This window comes from Catharus ustulatus, chromosome 9, assembly GCF_009819885.2.
Source record: "Catharus ustulatus isolate bCatUst1 chromosome 9, bCatUst1.pri.v2, whole genome shotgun sequence".
In the NCBI taxonomy this organism is placed as follows: domain Eukaryota; kingdom Metazoa; phylum Chordata; class Aves; order Passeriformes; family Turdidae; genus Catharus; species Catharus ustulatus.
The window spans coordinates 14,128,733-14,145,939 of NC_046229.1; the positions used below are offsets into that span (position 1 = coordinate 14,128,733).

Here is a 17,207-nt window from a genome sequence, read left to right on the forward strand (position 1 = left end):
TTATTATTAATTAGTTATATTTTGGTTCATATGCAGGTCAAAAAGCATCCTTATTCAGACATCCTCACTTTCACACTCATTCTATACAGTTCTCATCGTGACACTGTGCCTATACAAGTGCCTACATCACTTCTCCTGACACAAAACTGAATCCCTTTTCTTGCCCTATTTCTCTCTCTCCATCATCAAAACCAAGGTTAGCTGAGCCTAAAGGGATCTGTGTTAGATATAAGTTTTGGCAGACACCCAGACCAGTTTTTTTTCATCTAAACAATTTTTTTCATATAGATATCAAGTACATAATTTTTATTGTTGTTCTTTCTTTTTTTTTTTATATTCATCAGTTTCCTAACAAAATGTTAAGACAATGAAAATATTGCAGATAATATTTATTGTAGAGATGAAAAGTCTCTCTTATGCTTTACTTTTCTTAGAAAATTAACTAGGAAATGTATCTTTAATTATGATCATGACTTTCAAGAGCTAAATCAAAGTATGAGCTACTCAATGTCATTCTCTTTATTAGTTTTTTTAAGTAGTATTAGTATGCTGTCTACAAGCATAATAATTGTTCTTACTTGAAGTCCAGTATGCTGTAATCCTTCTAAAGAGGCTGGAAAAATTCCTGTGCTGTATTTAAGTGCAAAATAGTACAAACGCTATAAAGCAAAAGAAAATGAAACAAAATTCACCAATGTAATCAGTAGTATTCCTTGCAAACCATAAGCCTTACCATTCACAGGTGCAACAGAGCAAAGAGGTTTTAAGGAGGAATTTGAAGTGGAACAATGATGTGTTATTTAACAGACAAATTAGCTCAGATATTATTGGCCATGCTCGTTGCCTATTCTGATAATGTAATCTATTTTAGCTTATTTGCTAGCTCCTTGAAATTGCTAGGTAACCATTTACTGGATTAATTAATTAAACATACTTAAATTATGCATTAGTCATGGCTTTAGAAAGTTAGAGTAAATAACATAGGCTTTATTAATTTTTTCCCTCTCTTATAATTTTCCTATCCCCAGTCTCTAATTTTCATCAATCTCACTTTCCTTTTTTTCCCATTCCTTTTAAGTTTTTTGTTAATTTTTTAATAGTGCTAGCTGTTTTACCACTGACTGAGACAGGAGCAGGTGTCTTTTCTCTGAAGTGACACCAGAGCTGATCTGTGGAACAACTGAGAGCAGAACTGTCCCTAGGGATGGAGCGCACCCAGTTTTTCCCATGACAAGTTGTCAGGGCTGGAGGCTTAAAAAATTAAAGGGATTTTTTTGTTGCTGTTTTAAGCAAAATATTTTCCACCACTTTTATATTTTCAGAACATTGTTCTGGTCTTGTACAGGAGACAGGGAAATGTAAATGTCAAACATTCACTTCTGTTTAAATGGGCTTATTATACCACGATGTGTTGAGATTTTGTTCCCTACCGGCCGGTTCTTTTCACTGTCGTACCCTGTAAGCACTTTCTTTGCACCTGCCTGAGGAGACTAATCCTCTATTAAAACATGTTCAAACTGAGCAAAGGCAGAAATAGCAGCCATTTCACTCAAACAAAATGAATCAAAACCTTGCAAAAATAAATAAATCAGGATAGCTTTGGAGAAGACATTTGGCTGTTTGGTCTGTAGTTGAAGCCCTGTTACCTCACTCTGTTCCATCTGGAGAACAGGCTTTGCCCTTAGGGCCTGGACCTGTTTTGAAAACAGCACAAGGAAAACTCCCTCCCACGTAGGCTCTCAGCTGCTTATGTGTACCAGTGCCACACAGACCTCATCATTCTGGGGGTGCAATCCTCTTGCACTGGTGCAGCAATGATGGGCCAAGCTCCCACTTTCTTCTCCAGGATCACAGCTATTTACTTAGATGGAACAGTAATAATATGGATAATGTGTATTTCTCTCCCAGCTTTGGTGCAGAGTTAAACCCAACAGGGAGCTGCAGAAACATTGCAGAGAATGGTGATGTTGCTGACTGGTTCACTGAGGAGAGAAACTGCCTCCACCAGATAACAAAGAACTGCATCTAACAGGGCAAAGACTGAGGGAAAATCTCTTCTGACATGGTAAATCAGCAGGCTAAATCTGTGGGCCTGAACTGCACTATCCAAGAACACAAGTCCTATGGGACAGCACAGGGCTGATCACATTGCAGTGCTCAAGACATAACCAAATTTTCAAAAATCCCTAAGAACAAAATAACTACAACAAATATCCCTTGCACCCAAAAAGATCATTGCAACTGCTGCTCATAAAGCCAGGTAGTTAATTTAGCATACGAAGTCGCATTTTTCTACTGCCAAACCCATCTCTGCTGATAAAACCAATATAGAGATCAAGGATAAACAGTGAACTGTTCAGTTTGCAAGCAGTCAAATTGTATGAACAAATGTGCTCATGCTGGTTGCAATGAAATTTAAACTCCTTTCAAGTCCTAAGCATTTTGTATCTTTTTAAGTTGGGTCTATGAATGGATCAGGTTGACATATGATGACAAAATGATTTATAACCAAAAAAGTTACTTGAAAATGCAGTACTCACCATGTTCTGTCTGTTTTGTGCTACTTCTGTACTCACTTGTTTCATAACATTACCTTTTGTAACATGCCTTTTGCTGTGTGTTTCCTAAGAATTTAAAAATTCCTGTCTTATAAACCAAACCAGTCACTGAAATTTTCCCTACAAGAAAAGGAAAAAAGGTCCGCACTGCTGCTGAGAGACAAACCATACAAGCTTAATCTAGACAAAAGAGAGTTGGATTGATGCTGGTTATTTTTCTGGAGGCCCACGTGTTTCTAGATACTTGTCAGAGAAGTTATATGGAAGACTAATTTAGAGTAATATACAGCAAAAGCAGGCATAAGTAAATCTGCAGACAACACCCTTTCTGAAGCTCAAATGGTGCATTATTTTATTTTAGTCCAAGTATTTTGATATATGTGATTTGTTACCTGCTGAAAAGATTCCTTTCCTAATGTTAGCAAAACACAATTAATCATAGCATGTTTCTGAATTAAGACTACATGGAGCACATCAGCAACTGATTGTGATTTTGATTACAGATTCCCACAAATGATTAAAAATTGTAAGAACTCCTTTGCAGTGCTTCACAAGTTTCACACAGACAAAGAAACTGTTCCTCACTGGTCCTTAACATCCTGCAGCAGAAGCCTTGGTATGGCAGGACGTCAGGTTTCTGCCCTTCCTATTTCACATGTTTGGGCAACTCAGCTAGTTTCTGATCAGCACAAAAATCACATCCTAAAAAGGGCAAAGACAAAGAACTAGAGAAGGTCAACAGACTGTTAAATCATAAGTCCTGCTGAGGTACAGCTTATGGACCAGTTTGTGTTAATGGTTGTTCTTCAAGACAAATTCGAGCTTTTAGAGACACCCTGAGATTTCCAGCCCACGCAATAGTATAATTCAATCTATGAAGCAACACACCACCAGCAGGAGAAAACATTACATATGTGGAACAGTGGACGTTTATAAGACCCTGGGGAAAACGCATTACTAACACTGCAGAATTATTATTGGAGGTTTTGGGTTTGCTTGTTTGGGTTTGTTTGGGTTTTTTGGGGGAGAGGGGAGGAGTTGAGGGGAGTGTACACAAAATTAAAGATTTCTTTGAAATGTCACACTATATAAAATGAATGGAATCCCTAAATATTTTAATTTCCAGATTACACAAAGGATATCTGGGTACAGCAGTCGAAACAATTTAACAATCTACTTTTTCTTAAAATTTTGCCAACGAATTTCTGTGTCTCATTTCTAAATTATCAGCAATGATTTTTAAATATGACCCTTTAAATACTATACTATTATTCCTAAAGCTGCAAGATCCAGAGAATCTGAACATGATAAGACATAACCACAGTAATTTGTGATGAAACTCCACCGATTTTGGTAGACCTAGCCCTGATGTGATTAAACATTACCTTTTAATTGTTCTAATCATCTTATGCACCAACCTTCTTTCACTTATAAAGCAACATGGTTTAATATATTCTTCTTGTCCTCACTACTGCTTTTGAATTACTTTAATAACAGTTGCAAATAAACAAAGCTCATATGATTGTCCTATTACCTACTTATTATCTTGAGATCCCAAGATGGATTGGAGAGATGCATATGGGGAGATTCAGATTTCAGGGGACCTGATATAAACACGTGGCTCATGTTAACATTAATGAGAAACTTAGATAGCACTTCTCATTTAAACATCTTGTATGTAATAAAAATAAACTAAAGACATTTTTACTCTTTACTCAAAAAAAAGACATAGGACAGAAATATGCATTCTCATGCCTGGCCACTGAAGGAATATGTAGGTTATGAGATACATGGTGAGAGAAGTCACAGATTCCTTTCATCTATTCAGTTTTGAAGGTCTGAAAATCACAAATGTCCTACTGTAGCCAATTTGAGAGACAACAGGGATACAAAAGAATTGTGCTGATACTGTCTTCAGGGATAAATGCAAAGCTCATTCTCAGCCAGGTGATCTGTTCATCTAATACAGTCCTTTGTTCTACACTGTAAATGTACATCTTTCTCAGCTTCCCTCCTCCAGCTCAGATATCCCCTTTATGCTCCCCTGAAATCCTGGTCTTTGACTCAGATCTCTCAAAGTCTGTTTGGCTGAGGAATATCCTCACTTCCTGCTGTTCAATACCCTGAGCAGGGCCCTAATTTGCTGCCTGAGTTAACTTCATCCAGGCCATTGGGCGCTTGTAAATCCCATCACAGGGACTACATGATATTCTTAGTTCTATTTTATTCTGAAAACCCCACTGCCCAAGGTTATCATATTGTGGGAGTTTCATTTCTCTGTGAAAACACAAATCCCAAAAGCTGAAAACATGAGAAATAAATAATAATCCAAAATGTGGTTGTTGAAGGGGTTTTAATCTCTCTATTTCTGAGACAAGCTCTTGATTTTGCTAGAAGCATAAATCATGATTGTTAAACACCTAGCTATTCTGTACCACTCAGCTAGGAAAAATATTATTTCAAGAAAATTAATTTTAGAGTATTTCATCTTAAACCATTACTCCTTGTATTTCAAAGAAAAATGTCAGTGCTCCTCATGCTATTAATGTCTACCATTTTCTGTTTGGTCGTGTCTAATACCCTAAGTGTGGTACTGTTGAGGCCAACTCATAAATTGAAGCACAACTCATAAGCTCTGCCTATCAAATGACATGTAATGCTTTGTAGTGCCTGAAAACTGTTATGGAGGTTTAACTGACAAATCTAAGCATTCATCTAGCATTCATCTCTAAGAAAACACACAGAATGACAAGAATGTTTAAAATTATAACAAATGCCAAAAGAGGAGGGGAGGAGGGTTGTATTTTTCCTTTAACTGAATTTCTTCAACCTGCTCCATAGCTTAGTGTTTGTTACTTTCATAAAAATTCTTAAGAAATTAGAATAGATTTTGAAATGAAGATCCAGCCAAGCTTCTCTGGAGTAATACTCAGACATAGTAAACAATTACATTACATAAACCAACTGTCTGAGCAAAAATGATAATTAAAGTAATGCATTGGTGTGCTTCATTGATTTATGAATTTGTTTAATGATTCCTGTTAGAGCAGAAGAAGCCATTATGCATTCACTGATTTTAAGAGACAGTATATAGTTGTGTGACCTTTCACTAAAGAAGTAATATTCCTGAGCAATTAAAAAAACTGTAAAAGAAGAGTTGTTATGAAAAACTTTTTACAACAATTTGAAAATAACATCCCAAGCCCATTAATTTTGTTCATGAACAAAGCTGTTCCCATTTTTCACATTGCTATTCAGAAAAGAGTAGAGGAATTTGCCGAGTCCATGCTTGCATGTTGGATCCTGTCTGAAACAAATAAAATTAAATAATCCAAGACTAAATTTATCTGCCTTTGATTCAGATGCAACCCAATCAAGTACCCCAGGTTCCTGGCTGAAAGACAGTGGCCCACACTCCCCACTCAATTACTGATATTCATTGGTGCTTGGTGTGCCCATCCAAAACCATAGCTCTGCTGTGTGAATTGGGGTTAACACAGACACTGAAATACATACACTGGATATCTCTGACCCAAAGCACTTATGATCCAGGCAGACAGTTAGGGAAAACCTGAGCATACAAATGAAAGCATACAAATAATATCCTCCTGCTGAAACCCAGGGAGATTTTACTCTCTGTTTCAAGCTAATTCTCAGTGATACTGAAAATCTCACCCACAAAGACCAAGCAAATGTATTATCTTGCTGTTATGGAGATAGGGAATTTAGGCAGAAAATGATTAAGTATTATCATCCAGGGCTGTGCAGGAATTTTGTGGAATAATTGATTCTTAAAAACAGGATCTTAGATTTCTCTGCCAGGTCAACTTCTGTCCTGTCCCCAGAAGTTTTGTGAAGAGGGTGTTCTCCCACCCTAATGTTCATCCATTAGTGCTAGTGAAATCCACACCAGGTACTAAAAGTAAATAGTATTGAATGCCTTCAAACCTTGACACAGCAGGAGGCATCCTGAAAGTAAGGAAGGAGGAGTCTTTAAAATTAGCTGTTGTAAAATAAATGGAAGGGTCCAGGGGGTGCATTTAACATTTATCTGTGTATTTCCTTGCTTTTGTTGTTTTCTGTCATTGTCCTATCATTCCATTCCCCTTGATTTTTGTGTAAACTTCTTTGTTTGTTTGCTTTTCTGATAACTTGCAGAGTAAACTTCTCCTTCACAAGAGAAAATGCAGCTGGGAGAATAAGGCAGGGGGAGTTTTTCGGGCTGAAATACTTTCAACATGGCATCAGCATAGTTGCTTGTGACTTTGAGCACTGTGAAACATTTGTTTGTCTTGCTTTCTTTCCTTGCTTTTCACAGTCCTTTTCAATCTCCCAAGCAGCTGATGGAAAGAGAGAATCCCCTACAACACTAAACACATTTTGTTATTTACTCTTAAATCTCTATTTTCACACACAGCAGAGATTGCACATGTCAATATATCTTTTTAATTATATGTGGAACTTGTCACATCAGGTTGTAAGCCCCTTGAAGTCCCAGAGCCCATTTTGAACTGGGTTGACACTTCAAAGAAAAAAGGGAACAAGTATGGAAAGCTCTTTGAATCACAAAGAGCCAAATGAAAACACTCCATCAGACTTCAATCCTCAATTAAGCTTTTTCCCCGTGTATTTTGTCTGCCAAAATCCATAAATGACCTTCAGAATGGCAACATGATGATCTAGAGACCAAGTCTTTATCCCTTGTTTTCATTTCAGCAGCTCAGCTCATTTAGGCAGTTTGACTTTTTTGTAGGAATACAGAGGTAGATGGGAAACTCTGAATTTGCAGAGGGACAGACCCTCAGCCCTAAACTTGGACCTTGTGCTAGAGATATTTTTTGTCATCTGCTGAGATGGCCATTCACATTCAGTAGGTGAGAAAAAGAAGTGTTTACAGATAAAAGCATGGGATAGTCCTACTATAATTGTTTGGAATCTTTTAATTTTGTGCTGTAATAAGTATTATTTTTAATGCAGGCCCATAGATTCACAATTCTTGAAAGAAAATAAAGAAGATAAGAAAAGGGATTTTGATTTGCATTCTTTCAGGCCTGGATACATGATGACCATTTCAACTCTTCACAATACTACTAATTAAAGAGTCCTGTGATACTATATAAACTGCTGAAGTATTTCAGAGATATGTAATAGAGCAAGAAAAAAGTACAACAACAGGAGGAGGAACTGGGAGAAGAAGAAGGTGAGAAGAACTCCTTTTGCCCCACAAGAATCCAGCCTTCCCCGCAGAACCACAGCGGCTGGGCAAAGCCAGCACTCTCCCCCCTGCTCCATAAAATTACCTGCAGAGACAAAAGAACCAGCTGCCTCCCCAGCCTTTTGGTTACCAACTCTCAGTGTGAAAACCAAGAGTTAAAGCAACAGAAGAGTCTTGTTCTCGCCTCAGAAACAGTGCAGGAGCTAACACCCACTGCACTCCTTAAAGCCTACTTAAGTCCAGAAGTACTATGTTAAATTTATCTGTCTTTTTACTACACACATTTAAAGCCAAGATGGATATTATTTCAGGATTCAAAATATTTGGATGCAAACTATTGCTGTAGCCCTATGAGTTATCACATAGCTGGTTGTCTGTCTTTGGAACATACTAAGGTATGGTGGATTTTACCTGACTCCTACACATGCTTATCTTTATTCACTGTAGGGAGGCTCACTGATGTTAGCAGGGTTTTTTTACTATGGATTTACTGTATATCAGATTAAGTACTTTCATAATTCGTTGATGGATCACTGAGCAAGCGGCACCAGCTTTTAAGTTTATCACCATTACTGGCAGTAGCTGGCAAACCCTTAGTAGAGCTGGTAGAGACCACAGTCAGAGGGTCTGTCAAATCTAGCAGTGAAAAATTTGATTGAGATTCCACTCTAAAGAGCAGTTTGCAAGCAGAGTTTTGAGTGAAAGCAAAGTATCAGTGTGAGTCTGAAACTTATTCAAGCTGTCAATCTCGACGTCTTGTGTCTGTTAGCATGCCCAGCTTTGGTGTTATTGTTTGTTTGCATGTTAACCAAAATGTAAGTCTACATTTTTCTAGCACACACAGACTCGTGCTGACTGACTTCCATGAATCAGGTGTAATCGAGTGGTAAATGACAGCTAACTTCCATCAAGCAAAGCTTTAAGCACAGGCTGGTGGAGCTGGCTCTGCTCATGCCTCCCCTCACCTCTTCAGGTACCAGATGTTTCTGTATCACCCCCTTACTAAAACACAGGTTATGCCAGATATCACCCCGTGAAGCTGTCATTTTACCCTAAAGATCTGCAGCTCAGGCGTATGCAGACCCACCTGTCTGTCTGGGCTCTAACAAACCTGCTGCCCAAAGTCAGCAGAGACACCAAGACCCATTTCAGCCCCATACCTTACCCATCAAATTGTTTGTGAAGACACATCAGCACACATCTTCCCTATCAGTAAACTACATAAATGCAGAAAAATGCATCTAGGTACACTTTCCAAAGCAGTAAAAACGACAATTTTAATGTTTGACATTTTACTAGCAAGCAGCCTTATGTAATGAGGAGCAACCTAACCTGCTTCAGAGGTACAGGCATCTCCTAAATGTCTGGGCCAGTAAATGAAAACGAAGTTTAGATGTAAAATATGAAGTCTAGGATCAGTGAGCCTAAGCAGAAAAAAATATAAATCTAACCTATTAAATGACAAAAACGTGCAGCATGCTGAAGACGGAAAGAGACGAAGGAAAGAGATTTGGGAGATTACTGCAAAAGAAATGTTGATGTCTTTCTCTATGTGGCTGCATTAGAAGAGGCAAATATGAAGGATAAACCAACCCTAGAGACAATAAAGCAAAACAACACAGAGAACCTGAGCTGTATTAACCACAATCCAGTTTAGTATAAATTTGTCAGGGAGAGCAAGAGGCTTTAAGGTAAGATTATGACTTTAGGGAAGAGGCATATTATAAACAGCATCTGCCAGAGGCAGCCACAGAAAGCATTTTAGGAGAGATTGGGCTGGAAAATGCCTCGTCCTTCCCGAGCCTCGAAGCTGAGGAGGCGCTGGCAGCGGGCAGGGTCCGGGTGCCGAGGAGGAGCCGGGCCGGCTGCGTGGGGTGCAGGCTGTGTGCCACGAAGGCACGGCACAAGGAATGGTGTCCCCGTGCCTGGGCCTGGCGCCGGGCTGTTTCCATGGCAATGAGTGAGTTTGTGCCGTGCAGTTTGCTCCTGTTCCTTTGGGTGTAATGCCCGAGCCCGGGGCTGGGGAAGCGTTTGAAGGAGCGCGGGCTGAAGAGACTCGAGGCTGGGAAATGGCGGCTGTGCGCTGGGGCCGCAGGCTGCCGTGGGAGGGAGTGAGGGCGGCTTCCCCTGCTTGGGAATATCCTGGTTTAAGAGCAAACTTGATGTTTTTCATGTCCAAAACCGTCTCCTAAAGGTACTGAGGAGGTACTGAAGGTGGCTCTGCAACAGGCTTTGTCTGCATCATTCTTGTCCTGTGACAGAACTAATTTGTGTAAAGGACAGCACTTTTTTTTCCCCCCACAGATTCTTTTCCTTACTGAAATTCAAATTTAGGGGCTTGCTTTCATTAGATTTCGTTTCCCTTCCTCAGCCACTCACTGCTCCAAAGCCAGCTGTGTTCCCCCTTTCCTCAGGTCTCAGTTTTCCCTCTTTCCAGAGGGCCTGCCCGAGGCTGGCATTTCCCCGGCACCCTGCCTCATGCTGAAGGTGCTGCTCTGTGCTGGGGCTCGCTCTCCCCTTGGAAGGAACAAAAAAAAAAAAAATTAACCAAAGAAAATAATAATTTTTGGAAATCTGAGGGGAAAAAAGTGAGCAGATAGATAACAGTTTGCAAAAAGTTTGGCCGTCTTTATTTAAGATGGAAATGTAATAATGGTAACTTAAAAAAGAGAAGATTGACAGATAATTAGCACACATCTTTCCTATGGGTTACAATTGCCCTTCGAGGCGCTCAAGACTTTTGTTATTAAGGAGAGAAGAGAGCCCAGCAGCAGCATTTAACACATTTCTGTTGTGCAGTTTCCCTTTGTGTGGTACTGCAATATGTCATCTGATTGTGCAAACCTCCCAGGAATGAGTGGAATTCTTGCATCACTAATTTCATCTGAACACAGTATTCTCTTTATGGCATGTGTTAACACTCTAAACAAATAATAAGAGTAAAGTTTTCAGCAGAGCATTTGTATGGTTGTGATGGATTTTGAGTAGCTTTGGAAATACTGAAATATTTTGGGGAACTAATTTTATTATTTAGTGGCCTATTAAAAAAAGAAGCAGCAGAACATCACCAGCTTCATAAAGTTGAGATTGAGAAGTTGCATATGAATGCAACCAATATAAAACCCAGTGGCAGAATATTCAGCTGTTGGAATACATTGCAATATGTAGCCTATAGGGGTGTAAATAACTCCCAACTTAATTTGTTTTCCGTGGTCATACATAGTCTGAAGATGAGTGACTGCAGCTTGGGTTTCTCTAGAGAAACAGAATTACGGTGGAATAAATAACCCAGAGTGGATTTTGCACTGGTGAAAGAAAGGAGACTAAACTATGTAGATACAATCCCAATGTTTGGGGTGCATTATGGCCCAATGTGTGACGCAGCTATCTGCTAGGTCTGTGTATTTAGTGTCTCTGGCTGGTGGACTGTATTCTTTTCAAAGCATCTAAACAATTTCAAACACTAGGCACATAAAGAATTGAGGTCAGCAAGTCTGACCTGTGCCATTATAAAAAATTTTTAAGAAACCAAAACAAACCCAAACCAAGACCTGAAAACAAGCAATATTCCCAGGGAAGTAAGCCAAGATGGGATGATATTCTTGGGCAGACTGATAGCGACCATGAGGTCTGTTTCAACCATTCCTTGTTTGGTTCCTTGTTTGTTTGCTCATTCCCTTGTTTCTTTCTCTTTTGACTGAAAAGGGCACTGCAGTCCCCTTTGTGACTCACATTTAGCCATGATATGTGACTCTGGCAAGAATACTGAGCCAGAAGTTCTCAGAGCACCTGGATTCTGCCTGGTTTGTGCTGTTTCAGGGCGATTAAAAATTCTTTCAGGCAGTTTATATGGCTGAGTAAATTAATATTTATAAAGCCTGTAGGATAGCTTATGTTCAACACCTCTAGGGTATTTTTATTCAGGAAAGGCCTCAATTTTACAAAACAACATACAGATACTTCAGAGTGACTCAAGAAGGGTGTTCAAATCTATATTGCCTTGGGACTGCTGAAAAAAATTGCTGCTTTTCTCTGGAGACACTGACAGTTGGAATGCCAAAGCAGTTAATTCCTCTGCTGAGAATGTGGAGTTTGTGAGCTGCGGGGGAGTAAAGGCGAGTACTGCCTTATATATAAGGACCAATGATAAAACATTTTTGTGATGACTTTTGTTCTCTCTCCATCTCACCACCTCCTGGCTTGTCTGCAGGTGTGGTACATGGACAGGACATGATTTTGATACAAAATCCCCTTAGGAAACCTCAGCTGTAAAGCTCACAGTGAAGTGGAAGGCCAGACTACACTTTCTGATTTCCCATACCGTAACACTTGCTAGATGAACATAAATTTAAAGGCCACAGAGAATCTCTGTTTGAGTGCAGTAAATGGTAATAAATTTATTACCTTGTTATTATGTAACATCACTGGATAACAATGTAATTATCTCTTCAGAAGAAATACAGGACTAGGTAACTAGGGCTGTGATTAAAGACAGGTATTTCTCCCTGTACCCACACCACAGAAAAATCCATTCCTGGAGATCTGGTCTGTGGTCTATTCTTGTCTTGTATTGCTGTGTTTATTCTTGTTTAATGTAACAAAATGTTGCATTTTCTGTCCAAGTTTGTGGCAAAATATTTTGCTGTTGTTTCAAACTGTATTTTTAATAGCTTTAAAAAAATTCTTTTCAGACATCTGACTAGATACACGTGTACTCATAAATTTCTGGTTAAAATTCAGTGATGCTTGAGTTGATGTGGTGTCATGGTTTGATTGTCAGTGTATTTGGCCTCAAAGCTGTCCTTTTTTGGTACTTAAGCTTGAAATGCACTTTTTAATTTTTTTTTCTGCTTGGCAATGCGTAAAGAACGCTATAGTCAATAGTGTTTGGCACAAAGATTTTCCTGCCACTAGCACTGTTGAGTTAATAGTTGTGTGTAAAGAAAAAATGCACTGCATATAATTTTCATAAAATACCAAATGATAGAACTATGCCTTGCATCATCAAGGAAAAATGAGTAAATAACACCAAAATGTCAATGAAAAGCCACTCAGTCTGTTAGCCCAGCAATACATCTTGTAAAAACACACAGTGCATGTTTATAAATGGAGCCAGAAGTTCCCAATACATTGCAAGCATGATTACAGCAGAAGGTAACACCAAGCTGCTAATAATTACCCTGACAAATCCGGGCCCAGATTTGGTCCAGCCTGCAGAAGTACTGCAGTTACTTTGTGCTCCCACCATTTAAAACAGGAGTAGTCTGTGCTGTTATTTGCTCCTACCCTTGTGTGGAAACTGTCTCAGCTACTCAATCTCACAGTCTCTTCCAGTCAGCACCACTTAGTTTGGGATGTGATAAAGGACTTCAGTATTGGAGAAAACCTCTGAGAGTCTGTAACAAGTCTCACTCTTGGTTTTTAGCAGGCAAAGGGTAAAGTTGGCAGAACACAGGTTCCTACCTGTCTTTGAGCTCTCTTGCCAGCAGCTTGCTGGAGAGCCTCTGGTTGCCCAAAGGGTGTCTCACCTCTGAGTACTGAGGAGGGGCTTGGCAATGCCGTGCAGCTTCTGCTCTGCTCCAGGAACCACATGCACAGGGACAGTGAAAACGAAATCGCTTCAAGAGTCATGTGAATGTACTTGGAGCATTAAATGTGAATGCTGGAGCCCTGAAGTCATGGAAACACATATGCTCAAAAGTATTGTGCAGTTCCGTGTTTGCAGCTATATAGAAATCGTATACCTTAAGTTGTTCACATTTTACAGCTTTTTTACTGTTTAAGATGTTTTTAATTTCTATGTGATGTGCTCCAAGATGACAGAGGTGCAAGACTTTTTATAAGACTTGCAATATGATTTTCTCATAAGTGTCACAGTATTATTTTGAATAGGAATTAAAATTTAATAAGACCAGTATTTAATTTTATTTAATAATAATTTTTTCTTTAATTTTTTTAGAAACTTCTTTCACAATCAGTGGTCTGCTGTACTTGGACAGTGGACCGTAAACCTAGAGCTTTAAGGGAGTCATTTCAATACTCAGCAAAACCTTTGCCAGGCTGGATCTGTTTCACTGGAGGTTTCCTGTTGCTCGTGTACAAGAGAAAAGGATCATTCTGCAATGTAAGCATCCTTTAATTTGAAGAAATGGCTTTATTGCAGCAGTAGTTATTGCAATAACAGCTGGTACTGTCAACACTGCTGTATGGGAAGAGCTGTAGTGGCACAGATTTGGTTCTCACCTACAATAGGAAGTAGCTTATGAGCCTCTCACATATTTTTTTTCCTACCTCCATGAGAATTAATACAGATTTGTTTTAAAAATAAATGTTGTACATACATTTTGAGACTGATTTCATAATTATAAGCTGCACAATTTTGACTAAAATTTTAGTCCGAACCCGAAGTGCAGCTTATAATCAGGTGCGGCTTATAATCGTGAAATTACTACAATTGCACTACCTACTTTTGGGAATGTAAGAATCCACAATGTGGAATAATTATTTAAAAGTTTGTGGCTAACATTCATTCTTTGCAGAACGAGATGTTGAACTGAGGATTTACAAAAGCAAAAGGATCTCAGTTAAGATACCAGGTGTTCCAAAGCAACAATAGTATTTATTTCACTATCTACTTTCAGACAGTAATTTACTACCTGATTGCTTGCCACAGGATTTTTTTTTTATTTTAAAAAGTAAATAAAAGAGATTATGGCAATCTTTGAAAGAAAGCATTAATGCATTCAACTAAATCTTTTTACAGTGCTTATACACCTTACATAAAGGTCACAGAGGGAAGAAAAGCGAAATGTGCCATCTCCCATGTCAAATGCAGCAGTTCTTGAGAGTAGCAAATTGTTCTGTTACTTGAATCTTGTATCCATTTGGGACTGAACAATTTTTTTCTGCAAAGCATTCAAATGTGTCTTCTGTCTGGTAGAGTATATCCATCACTGTACTGAAACTATTGTTCTAACCCTGAAAGCAGTTTTCCTCTGTGCGGGAGCTTATTCTAAAGTGCCAGTTCATGTGAAAAGCCATGTGCCTGAGTTGGATTTTTTTTTATTTGGATATGAAGTAGGGAAGAAGACGGTCAGGAAAGAAGGGATGTGTGTGTGAATGTTTGTTTTTCTCTAAGAGAAGGGCATAGGCAGGCTAAATTGATTTTTATTTCCAATAAAGGGTGGAAACTGGAGTGAGAAGGGAGCTGTCAGACAAAGTGCATGGAAGAAAAATACAGTAAATAAAGCATCACTTAAATGTGTGTAATTCAAGTGTAGAGGCTATATCTTGCAGGAAGGATTGGACCAGGCTTCATGCTGGAGTAATGCATTTTAAGTTTTTCCAGTTCCATTATTACTCTGACCATTGCTGTTACAATACTGGTGACTAGAAGGTTGTTCAGACTTCCTGGATGGTTTCCTCAAAATGTGGGTGTCATGCAACATCTTCTGAACACCAAATGTTACCAAAAAGTTATTCTCAGTAGTATCTATACTTTGACCTGCTTAAAGAAGAAATACCTAACTTCCTTTATTCTATGTTAAATGAAGTGGTTCATACACCACTTGTACATTCCTGCCAGAAACAATAAAGTATCTTAGTTAATAATATTTCCATATATTTAACTGGTCTCTAGAATATATGACATTAAGTGAAGTTTTGGGGGATTTTTGGGGGGATTTTTTTGGGTAACTGGTGTGATAGAAATTGTTCTTTGGCACATTAGCAGAAGTTATGGGACAGGAGGAAGTACTGTTTGTTAGAGCTTAAGCCATTTGATTAGTCTTCCATTGCCATGCTGTTTAAAAAAGAAAAAAAAATCATCTTTAAGGAAAAATACCTCAATCTTGTCTGAGTAGTATTTTCATCTGCATTATCTGTGACACAGACTTTCATAGTATAACTGTTCCTTCAAGTGCTGTTGCACGCTAAGTAGACTGAAGTCACTGCTATCAATTTCCTACAAAAATGGAATGTTTCTGTAACTTTTGATAGTGACCTCTTTGTTCAAGTCTTGTTAGATAATGCAGGGTTTTATTTTCCTTTAAAAAGAGAAAAACACTTTCTTTGAGAAAGTTGGTCTATACTTTACATGTAAATCTGTTTAAAATTGATCACTTCAGCAATGTTGTGACACAAGTCTTTCAAAAGTCTTTTTAAATTACACTAGCTATTTTACAGATGCCTTTGATGATATTAAAATCATATTTTGGTTTTATTAACTATGTTTTTTCTTTCTTGGTCTATCTTAAAACTGTTTTCTTTTTTATGTTTTTAAAAGTGAAGTCACTCCTTTAGTATTAAATCAACAATTGTCATGTTGTATTATTCATGCTACAGAACTAATTCTGGCACTAAGGAGGTAAACAATAAAATAGAAATGCAAGGGCTGGGGGAAAACCCAAACACAGCCCACACTTCCAGCTGAAATGGAGGTGCTAAGAAGGACTGGAATAGGAAATTATCATGCAATTGTTCATATGACTCCATCTACTAAAGACTCTATTACATGAAAACATTTACTACAGCATATTTTAGAAATAAAGTGTTTATCTGGCACTGCCTGTGAAATTTACAGAATGAATCAGCATGGCTTTTTATGATATGCAAAGGTTTTTTCAGTGTCTAAATAGTCTTAAATTATTATAAATGAGATTAAGACCTTCAAAGACTGTTCCATTTAAATGGCTAAAACCAGATTTTAACTAAACCAAAACAGAAATTTTCCTTAAAACCATTCTTGAGGGTGGAAACAATCCTGGGTTTCAGTGAAGCGCTTCATTTTATGTATTTTTTTTTTTTTGGTTTTTCATCATACATTCCAGTGACAGAAACCATGTGCTAGTTCTCAGATCTCCAGGCATTCCACAGGTCCTCAAGCCACATCCTGCTGCCCTTGCCGTTTGGGAGTGCCCTTGGGAAGAGTCCCCAGTGCTGCCACCCTGCTCCTTCTGGAGGCTGCCCCAGCCTGGGATGGGTGCAAGGCGTGGGGAGCATCACCTGCAGCAAGAGCTGGGGTTGTGCATCCAGTACCTAAAGCTTTAGAAAAAATTTGCTTATTTAGAACAGAACTTTGCCATCTGTTTTAACAAGGATCTGAAATGGCAATGACAACATCAAAATATTAATGAGATTTTCTTGTCAGTTGTTACATGATTACAGTAAAATGATGCTTCTTATCATGATTTATAGGTGCTTCAGTGTTTGCAGTAGAAGTACAAGTGTTACCATTTATTGACTTCAGAATGAGAGACCATAAAAGATTAAGGTCAACTTTCTCAAAGGCTTTGCTGATTTTTAGAGGAGCAATAGATGGTATATGGTCTGACTTCTTTGCGTTTCCACATGTGCAACCAGTTCAAAAATCTGGGCTTAGGGAGACAGGACTTTGGTTAGATCTTGGTATTCTTGCAGAAGGAGTTTAAATGTGC

At 38.5% G+C, this 17,207-nt stretch overlaps 1 protein-coding gene across 24 annotated transcripts in view; it reads left to right on the plus strand.

Moving 5' to 3' along the window:
- Positions 1-17,207, plus strand: part of ADGRL2 (adhesion G protein-coupled receptor L2) — a 386,257-nt gene that overhangs the window by 18,956 nt on the left and 350,094 nt on the right. Inside the window, exon 1 of one of the 24 annotated variants that reach the window (XM_033066957.2) lies at positions 13,876-13,897. The exons of the other annotated variants lie outside the window; for them this stretch is intronic. The gene's annotated coding sequence lies outside the window, so the exon portion shown is untranslated. Of the gene's footprint in view, positions 1-13,875; positions 13,898-17,207 lie in introns of those variants that run through there. 24 annotated transcript variants of the gene reach the window in all.